This window comes from Micrasema longulum, unplaced genomic scaffold (genome assembly GCF_059751315.1).
Source record: "Micrasema longulum isolate JH-2025_06_02 unplaced genomic scaffold, ASM5975131v1 h1tg003616l, whole genome shotgun sequence".
Taxonomy (NCBI): domain Eukaryota; kingdom Metazoa; phylum Arthropoda; class Insecta; order Trichoptera; family Brachycentridae; genus Micrasema; species Micrasema longulum.
The window spans coordinates 12,501-22,500 of NW_028280655.1; the positions used below are offsets into that span (position 1 = coordinate 12,501).

The 10,000-nt window shown below is 53.6% G+C and overlaps 2 non-coding genes and 1 pseudogene across 2 annotated transcripts; all 3 read right to left on the reverse strand.

Annotated features, from left to right (window-relative positions):
* Positions 1-6,934, reverse strand: part of LOC148270659 (large subunit ribosomal RNA) — a 9,733-nt pseudogene extending 2,799 nt beyond the window's left edge.
* A 324-nt stretch (positions 6,935-7,258) lies between these two features.
* On the reverse strand, positions 7,259-7,420 carry LOC148270660 (5.8S ribosomal RNA). The gene has a single exon (XR_015825322.1). It is a non-coding gene; the product is annotated as a 5.8S ribosomal RNA (ribosomal RNA).
* Positions 7,421-7,708: 288 nt separating this feature from the next.
* On the reverse strand, positions 7,709-9,648 carry LOC148270661 (small subunit ribosomal RNA). The gene has a single exon (XR_015825324.1). It is a non-coding gene; the product is annotated as a small subunit ribosomal RNA (ribosomal RNA).
* Between the last annotated feature and the right edge of the window lie 352 nt (positions 9,649-10,000).

A 10,000-nucleotide genomic window follows, 5' to 3' on the forward strand; every position in this document is an offset into this window, starting at 1 on the left:
ATATCGCATTTCCTTTCTATCTCAGCTCTCGATCTACCGGAGACAAGTAACAGGGCATCATCCGCATAAGCCACCATCGTACACCCATCCGGAAGAGGAAGCAGAAGTAGATCGTCGAAGAGAACGTTCCAAAGGGTCGGTCCCAAGACCGATCCCTGGGGGCAGCCCATTGTGGACACCCTCACGACACTCGTATTTCCGAAAACTACAGAGACTTCCCTAGTAGAGAAGTAATTCTCAATGACGCGAAAAATAGAACTAGGGCATTGTCTATTCTTGAGTTTCATGAGGATCATCGGCCACCATGCATTGTCGAAGGCACCTGATATATCCAGAAAGACACCGACCACATATTTGTCCTGTCTGTTGTTAACCCAGTCCAGAGCAAAAGCTATGGCGTGCTCAGTCGACTTCCTCCGGACAAAGCCAAACTGTCGATCACAGGGTGGCGAGAGAGTGGCATCAAGCCTCGCTCTCACCAGCTTTTCAAACACCTTCCCCAAAAGAGGAAGGAGAGTGATCGGCCGGTAGGCGCCAGGATCTGATCTCGGTTTGTCGTTGCCCTTCGGAATGATCTTGAGCAGCCCCCTCTTCCAATCTGAGGGAAAAATCCCTCTACTTAGACATAAGGTCATTACTGAAGTTAATTCCTTTTTGGCGTAACAACAGACATTCTTGACAATGGTCCCAGTTATTCTATCAATACCCGGGGACTTCGTCGGACCCAGGCCTCCAACAACCACCTCGACCTCCGTCTCCGTAACGGGGGCAACAGCAGGCCTCGTCCCCTCAGTCTCGGGACGAGGAGGCAGACGAGACAGGTTGCGAATCTGTCTGTGATGGTCCGACTCCCCGCCCTCTGGCTCCAGAGGAACGAGTTTCTCAAGCAGCTTGAGAAGAGTAGATTTGGCGTCCAGGCACTCTGCACCCTCTCCAGTAATAATACTGGAGAGGTAGCGGTCCGTGCCTTTACCCGTCTTCCCAACCACGCTACTGAGAGTCCATGGATCAGCATTACCCACCTCTGAGACCCACCTCCACCAGCTATCCCTCTTCGCGTCCGCGATGCCCTTAAGGTAGGTCGACCGAGCTGTGCGGAGTGCAGTCGTGAGTTCAGCCACCCTATTGCTAGGAAGGCCTCCCTTTCTGACGTCACCGCACTGCCTGTACGCCCTTCGGTAATTGGCACGCAGAAGCGAAATCTGGGGCGTCCACCAAACTGTTTTGATGACGGCGCCAGGTTTGGAGCGTCCCAAAGCGCGATCCGCCGTCCGGACTACTGCTCTGTTGAAGAGGTTACCCACTTCGTCTGGTGTCTCAACGGCCCACACATTAAAGTCCTCAAGTTCATCTCTCAAAATCCTTCCAAATTTCTCCCAATCGGCGTTTCTGGTTCTAAAATGCCAGGTGGCTTTCGCCTCGGTTTCAACTCGACAGCCGATGTTAAATGTGATTAATCTGTGATCACTGACCACCGCACCGGGATGAACCGTCCAGGCACCGACAATCGCAGTAAGAGACCCAGAACAAAGGGTGAGGTCGATATTACTTTCACCACCTGCGGGACTGGAAAAAGTTTTGGGCTGACCAGGTTCGTTCAGGAGATTCAAAGCAAAAGACGCAATGAATTCCTGAACAGCGATCCTTCTGTCTGCCCTACCCATTCCACCCATGTCACCATCGGTGTCAAACCACATGGTGGATCGAGCATTAAAGTCCCCACCCACGATCACGTGCCTCCCCCTGAGAGCGCCAAGCGCACCGGCCAGCCCCGCGATGTGAGGGCCAGGAGGGTCACCAAACTTAAAGTACACTGAGATGAAAACCAGTTCCAGAGCACCGAGGTTTATTGCCACGCAGGTCCTGTTTTCGTCCGAAAGCCCCTCCAAGAGCAGAGGGCAAATCAATGGGTTATTGATAAATACCCCCGCCCGAGGAAAGTCTCCCTTCTCAAGAACCTGACCCGGAGGTTCAATCCCTCGGGTCCTGCCGCCCCAGGCGTATTGCTCCTGAACGAGAATGATGTCGAGACTCATGTCTAGGGCAACGCGCTGCAACTCTAACGTCGCAGCACGTGATCTGCCTAGGTTGACCTGCCCTATTTTCAGGGGGGCGTTAACAGCCATAATCTGTCATGCGCACCGAAGCATCAACAGCGGCCTTAAGGGCCGGGCAAGTCCGAGATCCAGTGGCGTGGTCCGCGGGCCGTTTAAACGCCGTGCAGGACGCACACTTTGGAGGACCGCCTTTTGAGGGGCAGCTCTCCTCACCATGCCCCTCCACGGCGCAGTGTCTGCAAACCTCCTTGGTCCTAGAGCATGACTTGCTCATGTGTCCATAAAGGTGGCACTTGAAGCACCTCGTAGCACCAATGAAGTCTCGAACACGGCAAGCATTCCACCCCACGAAGCAATGGCCACTGGAGATGAGTATCTTTCTCGTCTCGGGGCCCACCGCGTAAACGCAGTTTACCGTGGGTCCGTCCCTTCGCCCAAACATAGATACACGCCTGGTAGTCCGGTCGAAGTCCTCTCGAGATACGGTGCCAGATTTTTCGATATTGGCCGAGAACATCTCCGCGAGCAGAGCGGGCTCCGCCATATCTCGAGGGATGTCGTAAACGACAACCCTCGGGAGTCTCCCCTTTGGCTCAACCACGTTCAGGCCCTTAGAGGACAGCTTCTCTGTCACTTTCTTTAGGTTGGAGAGCCCCTTCACAGATGAGGTCTCCACTAAGACGCCCCCACCCCTGACCTTACGCACTCTGACAGCCCGGAAGCCGTCCTCTGCGGGGCTGACGTTCTCCATGAGAATCTTCTTCGTCCCCTCTGAGGTAGCACCCTCCGGGACCTTTGGGTAAATGATTATTGTTGGCCTGGTGGGGCCCACAGCTCTGGAGATAGGGGAGGTGATTCCCCCACTCGTGAGAGGAGGCACTCCCAAGGCAGCACTCACAGCACCAGCATAAGTTAGGCCACTGCTGGCACCCTGCTGCACAACTCCTCTCATTTTCGCCACTCGGTCCGCCAGCTCTGCTAACTCCTCTCTCAAGCCAGTTTGCGAGGACACCGCGGACCTCAGGCCTTTGACTTCTCCAACCAAAGTAGCATTCCTCAGTTGGAGCTCAACAATGATTTGGCAGAGGTCTCCAGCAGCTCCAGTGACCCTCTGCTTCTGGTCGGCACTCATTCGAGACTTCTCACCGAAGCAGGTCGTCTCGATAGTGTTCTGGGCCAGCTTTACCCTTGACAGAAGGGAGTCACCACCTGCAGCGTCTATGTCAATTTCATCGGATACTCGGTCTTTCCTCTTCTGCCTTTTGAGGCGTCTCTGCTTAGCTCCCTGAGCTTCCTCCTCCATTGCCGACGTCGACGCGTAAGCGTCGTCCACGTTCCGTGGGGTCATCGGTGGCGAATGCATAACAGTAGACCTCCTCCGTCCAAATACAGATGCCTCATCTGGAGATGCATCGGACCCTAAAGGGCCCGACATTCCACAGAGGTTACAATAAGCAAACCCCGATTCTGCTCAGTGTGTGCTTACAGTAGGTGAAAAACTTACGAGACCACTTTCTTGCACCGACTGCAGTCACCAGCGCACAAACGCGCGGACAGGCACGAAACCCGGAAAACTCAAAAATGATAAAGTCGGAAAATCCGAGATTTCCCGAGATTTTTCCGAGCTTTTCCGACTTTCTATGATATTAAAATTTTTCACCAAAAATATATATATATAAAAAAAAAAGGAATGTTTTGTAAACTGGTTAAAAGAACGTCACACTCAGAAAAGAAGAAGAAAAAGAAAACACCGTGTCTATGGGAAACTATGGTCGCCAAAAACAAAGATGGCCGCCGTTTCCGGCAATGGCCGACCACGTGAACTGTCAAAACTATTAGTTAAATTTACACTTTTTTAGGCTAAATATTACGAGTTCAATAAAAATAAAAACACTCACATATGCACGAAGAAGTCAGGAACAAAACTGCACAATTTAAATCGACAGATGGTAGTTTTTTAAGCGAATACAAAGCGATAAGAAATCCGCCGAGCAAAAACACGTCCGTACTCGACGAAGACTGAAGGCGAAGTGATAGGGACAGATGAGAATCTCGTTAATCCATTCATGCGCGTCACTAATTAGATGACGAGGCATTTGGCTACCTTAAGAGAGTCATAGTTACTCCCGCCGTTTACCCGCGCTTAATTGAATTTCTTCACATTGACATTCAGAGCACTGGGCAGAAATCACATTGCGTCAACACCCGCGAGGGCCATCGCAATGCTTTGTTTTAATTAGACAGTCGGATTCTCCTTGTCCGTGCCAGTTCTGAGTTGACCGTCGTCCGGCGGTCGTACAGGTCACCGGGCGTGCGCGAACACGCCGGTGCCACACAGCGAGGAAGATCCGAGGGGTGGCCAAGGCGAGGCGCCGGGTGACGGAGATCCACACCCGCGAGGCACCCAGAGGGCACCGCGCGGGGAGACCCCGCCCGGCTTCCACGTCTCGGCCGATGACCTCTTCCCGACCAGGCCCGACACGCCACGGCCCTCAGAGCCAATCCTTATCCCGAAGTTACGGATCCAACTTGCCGACTTCCCTTACCTACATTATTCTATCGGCTAGAGGCTCTTCACCTTGGAGACCTGCTGCGGATATGGGTACGAGCCGGCGCGACATCTCCGCGTATCCCTCACCTGAATTTTCAAGGTCCGAGGGGCCGATCCGGACACCGCCGCATCGGCGATGCTCTTCGCGTCCCGAGCCCTATCTCCCCGCTATGGGATTCCAGGGCGCTCGAACGCTCAGGCAGAAAAGATAACTCTCTCCGGATCTCCCGTCGGCGTCTTCAGGCCACTTTGGGTTACCCCGACGAACTCTCTTGCGAGGGAACGATTTTTAAGACGGTTCCGCAGCCGGGTTCCGGAACTGCAACCGGATTCCCTTTCGCCCGACGGGTGTGATATTATTATAATATAACTTTACACCATCATCAACATCGGATTTCTCCTAGGGCTTAGGATCGACTAACTCGCGTGCAACGGCTGTTAACGCGAAACCCTTCTCCACATCAGCCCTCAAGGACCTCGCTTGAGTATTTGCTACTACCACCAAGATCTGCGCCGACGGAGGCTCCAGGCGGGCTCACGCCCAGACCCTTCTGCGCACACCGCCGCGGCCATCCTACTCGTCGCGGCTTCAAAACGATCGCACGGCACGAGACCGCACGAACGTCCCGCTTGCCTGCGACGGTCGAGTATAGGCTGAACGCTACAGCGCCATCCATTTTCAGGGCTGGTTGCTTCGGCAGGTGAGTTGTTACACACTCCTTAGCGGATTCCGACTTCCATGGCCACCGTCCTGCTGTCATGAGCGACCAACGCCTTTTATGGTCTCCGATGAGCGTTCATTGGGCGCCTTAACTCGACGTTTGGTTCATCCCACAGCGCCAGTTCTGCTTACCAAAATTGGCCCACTTGGCACTCCCATCCGAGCTCCTACTTCATCTTCGAGCAAGAAGGAGATCTCACCCATTTAAAGTTTGAGAATAGGTTGAGGCCATTTCGGCCCCAATGCCTCTAATCATTCGCTTTACCGGATGAGACTGTCAGAATGGCGGAATAAATTCCGTCATGTTTCTCGAGCGCCAGCTATCCTGAGGGAAACTTCGGATGGAACCAGCTATTAGATAGTTCGATTAGTCTTTCGCCCCTATACCCAGTTCGGACGATCGATTTGCACGTCAGAATCGCTTCGGTCCTCCATCAGGGTTTCCCCTGACTTCGACCTGACCAGGCATAGTTCACCATCTTTCGGGTCCCAGCGTGTACGCTCTCAGTGCGTCTCGATAATCGCACGGGGGCTTTCTCGAAACGCCTCGGGAATGCGGCGGGGCGTCTGACGACGCCCGCGCATCTTCCCTGCGGCCGGCTCGAGGCCGACCTTTCACTTTCATTTCGCCTCTGGGTTTATCAGTGTTCCCAATGACTCGCGCACATGCTAGACTCCTTGGTCCGTGTTTCAAGACGGGTCCTGTGAGTGCCCAAAACAAAACCACCGCCGACCGGGACGCGTCCCGTCCGAGAGCGCGCCACTAGCCACGGACATCCGAAACGCGACACCCGCGACGCACTGGGCGCCGGGGGCCACGAGAAGGAAGCCGCTGTGACGCGACGGACGCCCTCCGAAGGGGCGGACGCGATCCTCGTTCTCTACCGTCGCTTTAAAACTCGCCCCGGCCGTGGACGCCGCGGCTCCGCCCCGCGGAGCGAGGCGGGACAGCCGCACGGCGCATTCGACCGAGGCGCAACGGGTCGCGGTGTTATACTGAGAGAGAAGTGCACGCGCTCCGGGAGCCCGGCTGCGCACCCGGACACCCCCCGCCCCGACAACGAGTGCCGAAGGGCGGAGGTGTGCGCCGGGACGCGGGCTCCGACGGAAGACACGATGAATCTCTCCGTTCGCTCGTTTGAGTTCCACAGGTTTACCCCTGAACGGTTTCACGTACTCTTTAACTCTCTCTTCAAAGTTCTTTTCAACTTTCCCTCACGGTACTTGTTCGCTATCGGTCTCGTGGTAGTATTTAGCCTTAGATGGAGTTTACCACCCACTTAGGGCTGCACTCTCAAGCAACCCGACTCTGGGGAGAGAGACCGTCGCGGCCGGCTACCGTCACCACGGGCCTGGCACCCTCTGCGGGTAAGCGGGCCCCGTTCAAGATGAACTTGGACAGGCAGCCGTGACTAATGACCGCGCGTGTATATATTACTCTCCTCCCTAACGCTACATTTCCCGGCGGCCCGCCTGGGCCGCAGGATTCAGCGCTGGGCTCTTCCCGTTTCGCTCGCCGCTACTCGGGGAATCCTCGTTAGTTTCTTTTCCTCCGCTTACTGATATGCTTAAGTTCGGCGGGTGATCTCTCCTGATTTGAGGTCGACAACAAAAAAAAATTCATATATATATATAAATATACATATATATGAATAATGTAAACGCTCTCCGGTTTCGCACGGTACCCGCGCGCGACGCAGAGCGCGAAGAAACGCCCCCGCGCGCCGGCCCGTGAGGACCGGCGGCGGGTTTCACAGCGTCGTCGCTAGCTCGAAAAGCGTCTCGGGGGGACCGAGAGAGCGCGCCAAGTCAAATTTGACCGGACGTCCGTCCGGCGCTCGCGCGCCGGCGGACGACAGACCGGCAACACTCTCGCCGAATCTTCTCTCCGAAGAGAGAAGACGGCGAAGTCTGGTCGCATTGTGTGCGCGACCCTCAAACAGGAGTGGTCCGTCGACAAACTAAGTCTTGCTCGGACCGCAATGTGCGTTCGAAATGTCGATGCTCATGTGTCCTGCAGTTCACACTCTGACGCGCATTTAGCTGCGTTCTTCATCGACCCACGAGCCGAGTGATCCGCCGTTCAGGGTAATAGTGTTTTATGATATATATATATATATATATATATTGTTTATCGGTTGCGTTTTTTTTCTTTTTTCTCTATCGGAAAAAAAATTACATTTTTCACAGAATATAGCCGGACGCGGGAATCGGGCCGACAGACCCGCCTCCCGCGACACCGGCAGTCCGCGGTTCGCGGCGGCGCCCTAGGGCGAAATTCCGCCGCAGTGTTTGCTTATTTTGCGCTCTGCGCGTGTGTATAAATATATTTATACTATATAAAAGAATGAAAATTCATTTTATATTATATTTCACAGGAAATGATCCTTCCGCAGGTTCACCTACGGAAACCTTGTTACGACTTTTACTTCCTCTAAATGATCAAATTCGGTCAAACTTTCCGACGCGTCGGATGCCCGAGACGAGCTTCCGCGCACCAGTCCGAAGACCTCACCAAATCATCCATCGGTAGTAGCGACGGGCGGTGTGTACAAAGGGCAGGGACGCAATCAACGCGAGCTGGTGACTCGCTTTTACTAGGAATTCCTCGTTCATGGGGGAGAATTGCAAACCCCAATCCCTATCACGAAGGGGTTTCATCGGGTTACCCGGGCCGTTAGGCCAAGGAGGACACGCTGATCCCTTCAGTGTAGCGCGCGTGCGGCCCAGGACATCTAAGGGCATCACAGACCTGCTATTGCTCAATCTCGTGCGGCTATATATACCGCCGGTCCCTCTAAGAAGATTTTCATTGTACGCCGGTAGTGAAGACCGCGAAACACACTTCCGCGACGCGAACGCCGCAAGATGCGCGCCCGCGGACTCCTGTGATACCGGTTGCACGTCTATTTAATAGGCTAGAGTTACGTTCGTTACCGGAATTAACCTGACAAATCGCTCCACCAACTAAGAGCGGCCATGCACCACCACCCACCGAATCGAGAAAGAGCTGTTAATCCGTCAATCCTTCCAGTGTCCGGGCCTGGTGAGTTTTCCCGTGTTGAGTCGAATTAAGCCGCAGGCTCCACTCCTGGTGGTGCCCTTCCGTCAATTCCTTTAAGTTTCAGCTTTGCAACCATACTCCCCCCGGAGCCCGAAAGCTTTGGTTTCCCGGGAGCTGCCCACCGGGTTAAAATTATGAAACTTCGGCGGATCGCTGGCTGGCATCATTTATGGTTAGAACTACAGCGGTATCTAATCGCCTTCGAACCTCTAACTTTCGTTCTTGATTAATGAAAACACCTTTGGCAAATGCTTTCGCTTTAGTCCGTCTTGCGACGATCCAAGAATTTCACCTCTAACGTCGCAATACGAATGCCCCCAGTTGTCCCTATTAATCATTACCTCTGGTATCAGAAAGCCAACAAAACAGAACCGAGGTCCTATTCTATTATTCCATGCGTACAATATTCAGGCAAGTGTTAGCCCGCTTTGAGCACTCTAATTTGTTCAAAGTAAACAGCCGCGACGGCCCGCCTCGGCGCGCGGCCGCCCGCGAGGACGACCGCAACACACTGGCGGTGGACGCACCGGCGAGAAGCCCCGCAGACGTGCCTGTCGTACCGCATTCGGTAGACCGACACCGCAGGACACAATTTCAACTACGAGCTTTTTAACCGCAACAACTTTAGTATATGCTATTGGAGCTGGAATTACCGCGGCTGCTGGCACCAGACTTGCCCTCCAATGGATCCTCGTTAAAGGATTTAAAGTGTAATCATTCCGATCACGAGGCCTCGGACGAGTCCCGTATCGTTATTTTTCGTCACTACCTCCCCGTGCCGGGAGTGGGTAATTTGCGCGCCTGCTGCCTTCCGTGGATGTGGTAGCCGTTTCTCAGGCTCCCTCTCCGGAATCGAACCCTGATTCCCCGTTACCCGTGACAACCATGGTAGTCGCATAAACTACCATCGACAGTTGATAAGGCAGACATTTGAAAGATGCGTCGCCGGTGCTAGACCGTGCGATCAGCACAAAGTTATCTAGAATCATCTCGAATGGCGACGGACGGGGCGCGAACCCCGCCGCCGATTGGTTTTTGATCTAATAAAAGCATCCCTCCCGTTGCCGGTCAGGACCTCGTTTGCATGTATTAGCTCTAGAATTGCCACAGTTATCCAAGTAACTATGTACGATCTAAGGAACCAAAACTGATATATTGAGCCATTCGCGGTTTCACCTTAATTCGGCTTTTACTGAGACTTGCATGGCTTAGTCTTTGAGACAAGCATATGATTACTGGCAGGATCAACCAGGGAGCTGTTCATTTCTATATCGCTCCAGGATACGAAGGGCGTCTGAGGCGCGACGGAGTCACCCGCCGCGACACGCTCTTTATGTTCGCACCTATATAACTCACATTCTCGCTCGCTCGAGTTTGCACTCTCGCGATTCACGAGTCTGTTCGTTTTACTTTTAAATTCACTTTTTAACAAGTGAACGCTGGACCTGACGAGACGGACCACATGGATCTTCTCTTTGGCCAAAAATTTAATTCCCTTTCGTCAAATATTAACGTACGAGAGCGCACGCCTTCGGCGCGGCAATAGTGGGGACGTGGATTAGAATCCTACGACCGTTCTCGTTTTTGTTCACGGTGTTCTCTGCTTG